The 14469-nt window shown below is 43.2% G+C and overlaps 1 protein-coding gene across 8 annotated transcripts in view; it reads right to left on the reverse strand.

Moving 5' to 3' along the window:
• The window catches only part of FAT3 (FAT atypical cadherin 3), a 399017-nt gene that overhangs the window by 366027 nt on the left and 18521 nt on the right, over positions 1-14469 (reverse strand). The window contains exon 2 of one of the 8 annotated variants that reach the window (XM_039718445.1): positions 1810-1881. The exons of the other annotated variants lie outside the window; for them this stretch is intronic. The gene's annotated coding sequence lies outside the window, so the exon portion shown is untranslated. The remainder of the gene's footprint in view (positions 1-1809; positions 1882-14469) is intronic. 8 annotated transcript variants of the gene reach the window in all.

Genomic DNA, 14469 nt, shown 5'->3' on the forward strand with positions numbered 1-14469 from the left:
AGTAACGCACTACCAGTCACCACCTTGACTTACCCTCTGAAAGCCTGAGAGTTTACCTGACACTCAGAAACTGCAACACACACTTGCCAACCCTGCACGCCCTTCCCCTGCATCCTCCTTCACTGTTCACTGAGCTCACCTGCAGAGACTTGTACTCCTCTTGAACTGGGAACTCCTCTAGCCTGGGGGCACATCCCCTTCCTCTGAGCATGGAGCAACTCACACCCCCAGTAACAGTGCCCAAGACACAAATTTAAGTGCAATCCAAAAGGACATCTCCAGACCAGATCTGCAGGGAGATGTGAGACTGCAGCCCCAGGCAGTCAGGAGGAAGCTCTTCATCCTGTGCCAAGCAGAGATGGAGCTGTCAGGTCCTGTGGAGGGACAGGGCATTTTGGCCAGGACTATTAGCCATGCCTCTTATCCATGTCCTTCCCTCTGGTTTGGCATTCAGCTGGAAGGGAGCCTTCAGCAGCCTGCCATCACAAGCCTTCAACAATCTGAAATGCTGCTCTTCTCTGACGCAATGGTGTTACTGTTATCACTCACAGATGAAAGTGATCAGGCAACCTTTCAAAACGTAGAGTTTTAAACTTTTTTCTTAATTTTACAGGACCAAGACCTTACATAGTCTATTTCAGCTAAAGCTCTGACTCATTCTGTCTGTCCTGGGCATCTGTTCTGCAGCAGATGAGAAATCAAACACTGCAGCACCTAAACAGCTTGAAGCTAGAGTCTGAACTTGAATGTCACTGCTCTCTTCTAAAACTATCTGCAAAGCAGCTTAACAAGTGAGACCTTTTTAATGTATTTAATTTTCCATATCTTTTCCAATTCTACCTTTCTTCAAAAATATGATCCTTCAAAAAAAAAAAACCTCTAGAGACCCCGCCTTTTGATTTTCTGGGATAATACAGTAGCACACGGTCAAAGTTTGAGGATTTAAATAGTGATACAACTTCTCTTCCCCTGACTCTTCCTTTTCTGTAATAAACTGCTACCGGACCCCCTCCCCCCCGCAAGATAACAAGACTACCTTCCTCTCACTAACCTAACTGCTTTGTACCCCCCCACAAAACATGAACTAGGTAACTTTTTACTGATACTTTTTGGCATCTTTCACAGTGGCACAAAACCTAATAAATTCTAATGCATTTCTTAGGTTTCATCACTCAAGCTGCCATTAGCATAATTTTGATGATCACATACATTTTCTGTTTATTTATTTTTGCTAGATCAGGTCCAGTTATGTCACTCATTACAGTCAATCTAAAGCAGCAAGGCTGCTACTCCTTGGACCCAGCAAATCCGTCAAATAAGTGAAGCAAGGACCACCAAGAACAGTGGGGAAGACAATTTTTATTTTGGGTTTACTTAGGGATGATGTTTAACCAACAAACAGTTTATTAACTCATAACTCTATTATAAAAGTATGGAAAATCAATTCCTCCATAACTTCATTGCAATCTGTTGTTCTTTATCATCTCAGACTAGGAGGCCATCGGATTCTACATAACCTATCCAAAAAATGTGGTGCAGGCTATGGCATCCATATTATGAAATTCTACTTTTGACAGCTTACAGAAAGCTGGGATAAAGCCTCTATCTTTTCCCCTCACTGGTTTTGACACAAGCTGAAGATTTCTAACATTAGGCTTCAAAATGATGCTGTCCTGTTCCGTATTTAGATAATGGGAGCCTATGTTCAGATGCCAAATCTGCAACAGTCGGATCATCTCCTGCTTCCTGTGCTGCACAGGCTGTTTGTCTGGGTCTGTTAACTGCTGGTCCTTCTGTGTCCATACATACCTGCACAGCTCAACTGGCTTTGACTGGCAATGACAGTTAAATTCCACTGAAAACAAAACCACTCCTTTGCTCCTAGAAAAAGAAATAGAAGATTGCCCTGCTCAGAACATGATATAACAGAGCAAGAGACACAAGTGCATATCATGGGCTGAATCCACCTCAGAAGAGTTACTGAAAACTAAGCAAACCAGAAGAAGACTTCAAGTTCTTAGTGCATCAGTACTTATAACTTCAGTGCAATGTAGGCAATGCAGGATGGACTAACTTCCTCCTTCTGTCTAAAAATGACCTGCCAGTCTGATAAAAACAGTACTTATAATTCAGGTCTACCTTTCAGAACACGTGAAGTTGAAAATGAAAGAAAGAAATAAAACCACATCACAGACTGCCTTTCTGTCTGCAAAATCCCACAGAGCTCTCTCCAGGTCACGGAGATAGCAGTGTGTGAAGCCAGTGCCCAAAACACTGAAGAGCACTTGCTCATGGCTCACAGGGAAGAACCTCTGAGACTCTTTCTGGACACAAAAACCACCAAACCAAGCAATGCCTGGGCCAACTACGTGTGGCAAGCAGTATGGCACTCCACTGAAGGAGAGCCATGCTGCTTGCCACACGTAGTTTGTTTGCTGCTCCAACCCAAATGCCAGGGAAGGTTGGTATACTCAGCATTGACTCCCTGCAGAAAAGCAATGCTTTTACCTTGATGGCACCAAAATTCCACAGAGGAACCAACTGGAAGCAATGAAACTAAAGAATTCACAGCTTACATTTAAGATAGAATCCCACTAATTATCACTCAAAACTTCTGATGGTTTTGTCAAATGCTCTGTTACAACTACCTGAACAGATATGCTAGAAAGGTGAGGGTCAATCTTTTATTCGATGTAACAAGTGATAGAAGAGAAGAAGGCCTCAAGTTCCAGGGAGGTTAGATAGGAAAAATTTCTCCACTGCAAGGGTGGGGACAGGCTGTCTAGGGCAGCTGTGGTGGAGTCACCATCCCTGGAGGGATTTAACATTTGTGTAACTGGTGCTTAGGGACATGGTTTAGTGATAGACACGGGTCAACAGCTGGAGCCAATGATCTTAGAGATCTTTACCATTCTTAATGATTCCATTATTTTGTGATTCTATGAAATCATGCATAAAATACAGAAGCTCCTGGCAGGAACAGAAAACAGTGAGTTCAGGGTAATGACTTTGGGTGTTCTGTGCTCTTTCCTTTTCAGCCTGGAGGCTCACGTCATTTCTGTTGGAAAAGGTCATTGCCAAGGGGTAGCTAAGCAACAGCTGAAGAGTTATGGTGGTCAAAAAGAGACACAATATTTTAAATTACCTTTCTAGTAAGTGATGGGCAGTCCTCAAAACACCCAGTGACATCCCTCACGAACAGCCATTCAAGGAGATTTCTTTTTATTTCTTAAGCAGTTTCAATATTTGAGTCAAATGAAAAGAAAATGGAAAAATAGAGGTACTTGAATTGCTTCCTGGCCCTGTTTTGTATTACACCAAAAATTCCAACTTCCCTGAGAAAATACTGGGAGGCTAGCACTCAGAAGAGAACCTGAACTGTGCTCCCTTTGTGCCACTTAGGAGCCCTCATGTGCTCCAGCCAGGGCAAGGAAAAACAGTCTGTCCACTTCTACTCTGCACAGGTGGAGGGGTGTCCAGGGGCACCAGCCCCAAACCCTTCCACATCATGGAGCACAGGTCAGTGTGGCTGGAGGTCCTCCACCCTTCTGAGCTCCAATTGCTGATGCATGAGTGCAGATCTCAGTTCCAGCTGTGCATCCAAGGGTTTGCCAGACAATTCTCTGGTTACCTGTACAACGACTGCATTGACCCAGTCTTTGCAACACTCTGGTCATGTTAAAGCTTCAAGCTATACAACTTTGAGTTACAGGATTGGGTCCCCACTTTGTTTGTTTCTCTCCCAACCCTCAGATCACTGGCTTAGCACAGCTTTAAAGGAAGTGCAGGGCATGTCCACTCACCATGCACCATCACTGCTGAAATGCAGATGCTGCTCTGCTGTCACTGTCTCTGGGCTGAAGGCCTTATATTGGTATCCTGAAGCACTTTCTGCAATTCAGGCACATAGATACTAAGCACACACTTCAGCAACCAAAACTTTAAATGCCTCCTGTGCTTTATCTGTGCTGTAGCTCATCCACCTGAAGCATTTCCTCTTTGGCACACAGGCAATCTGACCAGCCTGCACAATGCTTGGTTCCCAGTCATACCAAAAATCTCTGGGGCCCACTGAAACAGCAGTAAACAATAGCAGGCAAGTCAACCAACCAAACCTTCCAGCATCTCTTCCCCAATCAACTCCCATGCCAGAGTCAGAGACAAAGGAAAGGAGTGAGAAACACAACACGTTCTGTCTGCTGGATGCTCAGTGCCTTCAGCTCTCAGCACGGCCCTACAGCCGTACAAACAAATGCCAGCAGGGCAGTCTGTGACCTACTTTCCCTCCTTCACAGGGGGAGCTGTGCCATTGTGAAACTGCCACTGAATTTCAGCTTCACAACCATGACAAGAGGGAGCTCGGGCGGCCACACGCTGTGTGACTAACACTGACACAGCAGCTACTGCCCTGGCATCCATGTCTTCTACGGGGTGCCTCTGCTGTGCCAGGCTCCAGCTGCTGCCAGGGGCTGAGGTGCCCCCCCAGGGCAGCATGGCAGCAACCCACACACCTTCCCAGAACCTCTGTTTCTCCCTCTTTCCCCTCAGGAACTGCCTGGAAAACTATCCCGAAGTCACTGCTCTGAAGTTTCTTGCACACCCTCTCTGCCTTTGAAGACCTTGACAGTGTTGAGACCATTGCTGCCTGCCTGCTGTCTGGCATGGAAATGCCCATGCCATTCCATTAATGCCACAACCAGCTCAGAGAGCCAACTGTATCCTGGCTTGCCTCAAAAGAAGCATGACCAGCAGGTCAACAAGACAATTCTTCCCTTCTACTCTGCCTTTGTGAGACCCCACCTGAAGTACTTCATCCAGCTCCGGGATTTGACCAGAAGAAGGATGTGTATCTGTTCGAGTAAGTGTACAGGAGGGTCACAAAAATGATCAGAGGTCTGGAGCATGTCTGCTATGAAGAGAGGCTTAGAGAGCTGGGATTGCTTAGGCTCAAAAAGAGAAGCCTCTGGAGAGACCTCCTTGCAGACTTCCAGTACCTAAAGGGGGCTTATGAAAAAGAGGGAGAATAACTTTTTACTTGGATAGACAGTGATCAGACAAGGGGGAACTGTTTTACATTAAAAGAGGAGAGATTTGAGTTGTGCCAGGTTGGGTTAAGAAATTTTTTACCCTGGGAGCAGTGAAGAACCAGAAAATGTTGACATGGTAGAGAAGCTGTGCACACTGTTGCTTAGCACAGTTTTAAAACAACCTAATGGATGCCCAAATACATATCTGAGCCTAACTACAAGCACACAAATTTGACTAAGCAGGCTGAGAGCTCACACTGGGATCTCCAACCCACCTGTGCGGCATCTGCCCCTTGTCAGAGCTCACATCAGAGAGATGAGCCTCCTCCAGGCACCAGGAAGCTGGTCCTGCAACAGGAGCTCCCGTGCCCCCACTATGCCCACATCACCTCCGAGCATGGCATTTTTGGGCATGGACAGGCCACTGCTATGCCAGTGACACATCCTCCAGACCAGAGCAAGTGCACTGGCTGAAGAGGGTAAGCTCAGCCCATGTGCACAGACACGCTCCTGCTACAACAACTTTGCATAGCAAAAATGCCTCTCCTTTGTCCGGGCAGGTCTGAACTCACGCTCACGGAGACCTGGCTATTTTCAGTTCCCAAATCTTGTCCATCTTTGGGAAGAACGAGCTGGTCAGGCAGCCTTTCCTGAGGGCTGATGACAGAACTTCCCTGCCTTACCATTTACCCCTTAGCCTCGCAGCCCAGGGGGAAATTTCAAGTCTATACAGACTTAAACCCAGCACAAATGGGGGTCTATTATGTTAATTTCAAGGCAAGCCTCATCCAGCACCTCCATATAATATTAAATTAAATGAAAGGGAAACAAGAAAGGAAGTCTCCTCCCAGTTTTACAAGAATAGATTGATCTTTAGATGTTTTCTTTTACCTCCTATGACTGCAGAATAAGAAACAGCCATTAACTCCCACCAAACATTGCGCCTAACTATCTTGGTCCACATGCACTGAAAGCTATTTTAATATTTTGATAGTTTGATACCTACTGAGGGTAGCAGAGTCCCTGAAGAACTCCTCCTCCCTTTCCCGCATAGGGACGTGTTGTGCAATACTAACTGGGTATTCCACAATCCTTTTCTTAAAAAGAACACTATGCTATTAGCGTAATTATCTGATTAATCTTTCAGCCTCACTTTGCATTAAATAAACACCTGGTTGCAAAATACTTTTTCCTCAGAAAGTGCACCTCAAGTGTTTATCCAGCACACTAATGCAAGGGATACCACCAGCAATCCAACTGGTGGTCAAGGAGGAAAGCAAGTACTACTGAGCACACCGGGGACAAGCAGGTATTAAAAAATACTTAAAAGTAAAACCACAATATTTATCGCTTTATACTTACCACCTCCTCAGGATGAGACAATTCCCATTTTAGAACTATAAAAAAACTTTAAATGAATATGTTGCAAATACACACACAAAAAGTGAATTGAGTGCCTTACAGAATTTAAGGTCAACAGCACACTGCTTGACTGCTCAGTTCAGGCCAAACAGTTCCTGGATCTAGTGCACCATTTTGAACTGAGCCACACCACCCCTCAGAGAGGCACCCAGGTGTAAAAGCAGCTGACAGCCATTAATCACATTTTTGGATGAGTTCTTCCTAGTCATTAATTGCATTTACTGTGAAAAGAAAAATTTGAGTGTACCTTATTTTCTTCAGGGCTGCTAATACCACCTAGTCTGAGTAAAATTCTCCCTATGCTGATACAAACAGACCATGAACAAATACCTTTTTCATTACTACTTTCAATTCCATCTGAGAGTGGGATGTAGGGTTGTGGGGTTTTTTGGGTTGTCTGAAAAACAACGCCTACTTTCTGGCTCGCAAAATTACAGGGTTTGGTCATTGGGTGCAATTTCTTTAAGCTCACAATTTTCATTCAAATTACCTCCTCCAAAGGTTTTGCTTTTAAATCATTTGCTCATTAATGGTGTAAACTATATGAGACACTGAGGTGTTCCTCCCACTTCTCATGCAGCAAAGGTGAGTGGAACACACACAGCAATCAGAAGGATATGGAACAATGTCTGCTACTCACCATTAATAAAATGCTGGGTTTGTAAAGGTCTTCAGAGAAGTGAAACCACTTATACCTCAACTGAAAGATTTCACTGAATCCATGATCAGGATAAGGCCCTGCTGCAATGTTTTAAAACTTACTGTGAAGCTATTTTCAAAAAATAAAAGCTGTCAAAACACAAGACAGCTAGAAAGCATACACATTCACTCTTCAGACTTCACTAAGACTGGATAATTCAAGATAATCATTGCCAGTAATATACTACCAGAGTACCAGCACCTTCTGCTCCTCTCCACTCCTGGATGAGGCTGCAAGGCAGCTCAAATGGCTCTTGTAACCTTAAAACAATTCTGCTTTCCACTTTTGAAAGACTTTTAATAAGAGAGTCATTATTTTAGAGAAGAAAGCTCATCTTGTTTCTCCTTTCACATCAACCAAGTGCAAATGAATGAAATGAAGTGGGAGTTAAGTATCCTGCCACCAGGACAAGCGCCACAGGGCACCCAGAGGACTCACACACCTCTCTCCTCACTCAGTCAGTGTCCATTACCTACATTTTCTTTAGTGATATAATTAATGAAGCGATGCACAATAGGTCAGTATCTTTGGAGCAGAATGTCATCACACATATAGAGGAAGAAAAAAAAAATTAAAATTCATTTTATTACTGTGTTTACAAAGTAATATACACCAGAGTAAAAGAAAAAGGTTTTAGCTCTCCTGAAGCAACAATCTGCCCCTCCATCTTCAGTACTTCAAGCAAAACACAAACAAAATCAGATTCTCCATCTTGTACTTTGCTTTTGTTGTTGTTGTTGTTGATAAGTTTCAGCAAAATCCCTTCAGGCACATCAGAATGCTGCAAAGGCATAATTAAACCTTCAACAGCAATGAATGATATTACCTTTCACAACAGGAATAGTAAGAAAGTTCTATACATCTGTAAGGACCAGATCTGCTAGGTGCAGCAAGTATCAGACTTGATCTCTCACTGTGTGAATGTGTAGCTGATTATGATCAATACTAAGCATAAGAAATGCAATGGAAACCCTCATATAACAGCAACACTGGGACAATGGTGAACCCTGAAAAACTGCCAAGGAGTGCTACCATCCATCCACAATTCTCTCAGATTTCCTGCAGAAATCTCCCAAGGCTGGCAAAAGTTCCCTCCCCCCTCTGAGAGATGACTTCCTACTCTTGTCCAGAACAGTGAAAGGCTCAAAGAATCACAGTGCCAGTTTCTGTAGTCAGCACTGCACTGAGCTGCAGACTCAGTCTAGACATTTTTGCTATTTTCTTCCCTCCTTCCCATGTCCATTATCACCTAAGGTGGATGGTCTCATCCTACACTCATGATGTTTTCCTGCAGTCTGAGGAAACTGCCAGGCACCTTTCCATCCAGCTAAAAATCCATCCTCAGCACCAGAAATGCAGAAATACAAATCAAAGTTAACTTATCACGCGTCTTTCCATAAGGTAATCCATTAACTTGCAAAACTTAAAAGAACTTGATTTGTAATGAAGTAAAACAGCAACATGGCAACATGGTAGCCTGCTCAGTTAAAAATCACTCCAGATACATCTGTGCTGAAAAGATTCAGCTCATTTTCTCAGAAAAGTTCTCACCCCCTGACCAGTGCTGACAGGCAAGGCAAACAAACATGCAGTCTGGTGCCCAAAATTCAAAATGCTTTTATTTTATTCACCTCCTTATTGTTTTGTTTTAAATGAATTCCTGAATCACAGTCTCTCAGCATATTTGTAAATTCCATCCACATTTATCAAGATTCAGGCTTTAACCAAGATATTTAATAACTATGCCTATTTGTTACCATTACTAATGCTGAAATGCTTGTTTGTCAGACAAGTTTAGGCAGCACGGTAGATATAACGAGGCACAGTGCACTTCAGGTTCATCTTAACATTAGAGAGAGCCTCTGTCCCATGTAATCACAGCAGCACACAGGCATATCTTCAATGAAGGAAGATCTAAAGGCTGGAACTCAACATATCCCCAGCTTCCATTTATACTATCAACATAATCATCTGGTCACCTCTCCCTTCTTTTGACAGCTGTAATATCTGCAATTAAAATCTGAATCTGTGGGGGCTATTTTAAGAACAAAGGAGGTATTTCAGCTCAGCAGAACACTGCCAGATTGGGTAGGATATGCTACAATTGGCATTCCAGTTCATTAAAACAGCTTTGCCGCGGACTATTCGTTCTGAAAGCATTCTGCAACTTTATATACACAACACAAGCACCACTCAGCACCAGCGTTTGCTGAAACTCAGCCAGCCTCATGTTGCCCTTGCACATGAAGGAACTTGTCACAACAGTCCTTTGGGGTCAGATGAATGACTGAAGCCGAGGAGAATTCAAGGGAAGCACAATTCCTCTCTGAGGAGGGGAATAGCAATAATATCCCCTTCTGCAGGAGGCATCCAAGGAATACTATTGTAGTAACCAAACGGGTCAGGAATTTGCTCCATACTGGAACTGGGAGTCAGTCTATGAGGATCTCCCGCTTCTCCTCTTTTTCCATGGCAGTGACAGCTACTGCTTTCCTCCTCAAAAAAGCCCTACACACCACACAGAATCCCATCAATAACTGAATCCCCCAAAAGAATAAAGGCTGAAGACTTCTAAGATCATCGTGCTCAGCCATTAACTTTGAAACTGGTTTTAAATGCTATAATACTTTTTGTCTGTAAAGATACTTATAAATGTGGGGGAAAAAAAGTAGAGATCTCAGGTAAGACCCATAGTCCTGCTTGGAAATGTTTTTAAAATGGCATTTGGAAGAACAAACATTCCTAATCAGGAAGGGTGAAAACAGGCTGTGAGCTGAAGGAGTTTTGTGGAGTTGAGGAAAACAGAAAAAAACCAAAAATATTAGGCTTAGCTTCACTCACTTAGGGAATCCTAGACAGTTAGAGAATCCAAGTCAGTATTTGCAAATTGTACCTGTTTAGAAATGGGTTCTCATGGGGCCAGATGCAAAATGACTACTACTGTGCCAGATTAAGGTAGACAGGTTTTTTAATATTTTTCAAAAGGGGGAAAGAAAAAACAAATTAAAAAAAACCCCAACCCTACAGAAAGTTGGATTCTTCTTTCATTTCATTTTTGAGCTTCTTTCATTTATTTTTTTCACTTTCCCTTTCCTGAGATTTACTTTAACAATATCCAGTTATTAAATGCACCAGATAGCATGAGAGGAGAGATAAGCTTGCAAGACATGACAGTGAAGCAAATTAAAATAGTGGAACCTGTCAATGCATGCCTAATTCCAGTGTAATGCCAACCTACAGCCATGCTGTGATGGTACACTACTGAAAAGCTAGATACAAGCACATCCCAATGAAATTTATCACAATGAATTTGTTTTAATACATAGCAACATTCAACTTGCCTTTACTGCACTTTCTCCTAAAAAAAAAACCAAAACAACAATATTCCAACTTCCTTAAAAATGGATATTGCTAATGTTGGATAGGTTGCTCAGACAAGTTCTGGATTTCCCATTCCAGGAAGTGTTCAAGGCCAGGCTGGATGGGGCTCTGAGCACCCTGGTACAGTGGAAGGTGTCCTTGCCCATGGCAGGGGGAAGTTGGAACTAGATGGGTCTTTCAATGTCCCTCCCAACCCAAGCCATTCTTTGATTCTAGCATATATTGAGCTAGCGAAATCAATCAAATAAATTACTGTTTTATCAGGAAAGTATAAAAATTTGTGAAGCATCACACTGCTTATCCCCCCCACACAGCAAGTTATCACTTAATTAACAGAAGCCTACAAGAGTTTATCTGCCCAGTCACTGGGGCACGGTGGCACCCGAGAGGCATCTTGGAAGCTGAGAGATCCACGGCCTTTTGAACCAACAGTGCTGTACTACCCTGAAGCTCCTAACATGGCAGCAGATATCTCTGTTTAGGCAACACAACTCCAGCCTTCATGCCTCTTTAAGCATTGCAGTGCTCATTGAGCATTGCACCAGCTGGCTTTGGGCCTCAGTCATTTGCGTGCCCTCCAAAAAGAGCCCATGAACGCTGCCAGTACAATGGATACCAGTCAGAAGCTTTTAAAAGGAGTCGAGATGGAAGAGGAATACAGACTGCATCCAGACACTGTCAGCATCCAGACACTCTCAGAATGACAGACAGCTGATCAGATAATTCCTTAACCCAAAAGCAAAATAAAATCCTCATGAATTTTCATAATGCATAAAGTCATTACAAAGAGCAAGGATGGGATAACGTGCTCTCTGCCAGTGTGGGAGTACTGTTTGGGTCCCTGTATTTGGCACCATCTACCACACCCATCACTTGTCTTCCAGGAAGAGATTAAAAACTGAAGCTCGAGAACAGGCTTTCACTAGATTAGCTCACCAATTCTCTTTTGCTTGCAGATCACATCAATTAAGCACAGAGCAAAGACAAATGTACTGACCTGGTATGAGGACAGCCCAAGTTCAAGCCCCTGCATGATTTCATTCAAAGTAAGCAGGCTGAGAAAATGGGCTTGAGTCAAAAATCACATCTGAATTGCAGTACCCTAACACTTCTGGTTTCATGGAAAGGAAGGAAAGCAGAACATATCTGTACTGTTACAGTATCTGTTAGAGTAAAGTCTGATTTCAATCTTTGCAAGTTACTGAAAACCCAACTGCATTTCTCCCATCAGCCTGATGCTCCCCAGCAGAAACAGCACAGGCAAAAGCACCTGGGACTAACCTGGTCCTGCCAAGTTGCCAGCACTCACAATGACCATATGTCTATATAATCTTTTGTAGTTTCCTTTGCCTTTCATGCCCCTGAGTGAACAGTCACGAGAACTTCTTCACTGCTGGGTCAAACATTTCTCCAATTCTTTGCCAGCAAACTAGGAAATTAATTTTCTCTTTCACGTATCCAGGGAAAAATGCAGGAAAGCTCTAGAGAGTGTGCTGGTACTCCATGAAAAGTGGGAGGGTTACCAGCTTGAGTGAAAGCAGACATGGGCGCTGAGCCATCACCAGCACAGCCAGCTTACTGCATGCAAGGAGGGGTTTTCTGTGCGGGCACAGGAGGAGTGAGACAAGCAGGAGGCAGAACATATTCTGAAGTTAGGGATGTTACCAGTGAGCTGGAACAACCTTCTGCTTTTCCCAGAAGTGGTCACAGAGAAGCTGCTTATGCTTGGTCAGCACAAGCAGTACTGCTGAGTGCCTCATCTCAGCAGCAGAACTCAAACCCAGAAAATCTGATCCCAGTCCTCATCTCTGCAGCAGCAATAGTTTAATCCCAGCAGCCATCTCTCTCATAGAAGGATAAAAAAATCGGCACCAGTGATGCAACACTGACCACTAGAAAGCCACCAGAAAGGTCAACATTATCAGTTTAAATGTTCTCTGCTCATGGACAATTTCTCAAAAAAAAAATCAGGAATAAGGTTTAAGGAATAAAAACAGAAAGAAACAGAAGTGGTTTGTTTAGCTCTTTTCTCCCTCAAAGATATCCTTAGTTGATGTCAGGCAAATCTTACTATTGCCCTGCCTTAAGGAGAAGCTTTCTCACCTCCAGTGCTATCTGTCCCCTCAGGTGGTGCTTAGAAGTGAAGAATTAAGGTCACAGTGACAATGTTGGTAACAGATCAGGCACTGTAACAGAGAATGTGTAATGTAAAATGAAGACTCCCTTGCATAACCTCATCTCAGTTTAATACCCTAAGAATTTCTTCTTAAGAACACTACAGGTAAACTGGATTTGCCTGAATAGCCTGTGTGTGGTATCTCTTTATGTGAGGCTTTGAGCTTCCTGGCTCATCGCTCCATCACCCTATGGTGGTAAAGAGAAAGAAAAAAGCTATTAATAATCAAGCAGAGAGAACAGTCAGGGTGCAGAGGAGGAGAGGTAAACTTTTGGAGACACAAGTTCACACTCCCCCAAAATCCTCTTCCTGTCAATCCACGCAAAGCAATAACCACTCCATTTTCTGCATTTCATCAGATTCAGAAACCGGTGTTTTTAACCACACTTCATCAATGGACTAGAGAAGTTCAGACAGTTCTGAAACCTTTTGTTGCCTCATACAAACAGGAGCCAGCCCTTGCCTATTCACAGACAATATGCTGCTACACATTTTCATTCACCTGTGGCATGTGGAGAGTTACCAGGCACAGCCGGAAAAAATTCATCAGACTCCCTATCTCTCATAGTCTCCTCTGCTGGCTTCAGCTTCTCATAGAGAAAGGAAACAGTTAACTCTTTTATTCTTAGTAAGTGTTTTGGACTACACTTTGCTATGGCACGCAATAGCTGCCCTCTCCTCATCTCATTAAGGCTGTACTGATGTACCACACAGTGATGAAATAGGTCTTGCTTTATTTTCATCCAATGCTATGCCAAGCTCAAATTTAAGGTCACGGTGGTTTCTCCAGCGCAATCAGAAATGAGGAATAACTTAAAAACAAACTACAAATCCAAAATGTTATTTCAGTTTTCCTCTCTCAAGTCTAGCACTGTAAAGTAAAAATGTCTGGATCATTTCCACAATGAAAATATGCAAATTAATTACCCTCTTATGTAGATTGATGCAAGTTATTTTGGTTAAGAACAATGCAAGTCACCCACAGTTTACAAAACAATATGTCAATAAAATGAGCTAGACCTGCTGAAAAAAGTATTTGTTGTAAGCTATTTTTGCACATGCATAACCTTGAATTACCATTTTTAGAAAAAAAAATTACCACTTTCATGTTCTGATCAGCAACTAGGAAGTTGAAACTTACTTTTCCTCATGTATTAATGAAGCTATTAATATACCAGACGAAAATACATGTAAGAAGGTTACACAGAGCACATTACCACCCTTCATGAGCCCAGTAAATGACAAGTGATAAAATCGAAAAGTTTACAGGAAAAGCTTTTTTATCATCAAGGAAAAAATGCTTCAAGGCATCAAGCATTACTCTCTCAGCAAGCTTTCTCTTCCTCCAACCCCCCAACACATTTGCATGAAGAAAATAAACCTGTATAAACAAAATGTCACCACGGATGGAGCCTCACTTTCTATTACAGCTCTACAACACTTCATAGGACATTCTGTAAGGGCCAGAGCTGCTTGCTGCTACAGCCTGACCTGGGACAACAACACCCACCCACCCCAGTCAGGAAGCAGGACACAATGCCACACCCATGCTGGGGAGGGCAAGAGAGACTCGGCACAGGAGTTCAGGGTTGGAGATGATGGGACAATGACGGTCAAAGACACCTCGCACAGCCTGAGGTGTGACTACAGCTATCCATGATATGCCAGTGGTCAGGACCTGCATTTACATCACCCTCCCAGCTTGCCCAGCTCAGGGCACACATCTTGAAGCCCTTACACAGCGATCCCATAAAAACTGGCCT

The sequence above is a fragment of the Passer montanus genome, unplaced genomic scaffold, assembly GCF_014805655.1.
Source record: "Passer montanus isolate IOZ18808 unplaced genomic scaffold, ASM1480565v1 scaffold4, whole genome shotgun sequence".
NCBI classification, from domain to species: Eukaryota; Metazoa; Chordata; class Aves; order Passeriformes; family Passeridae; genus Passer; species Passer montanus.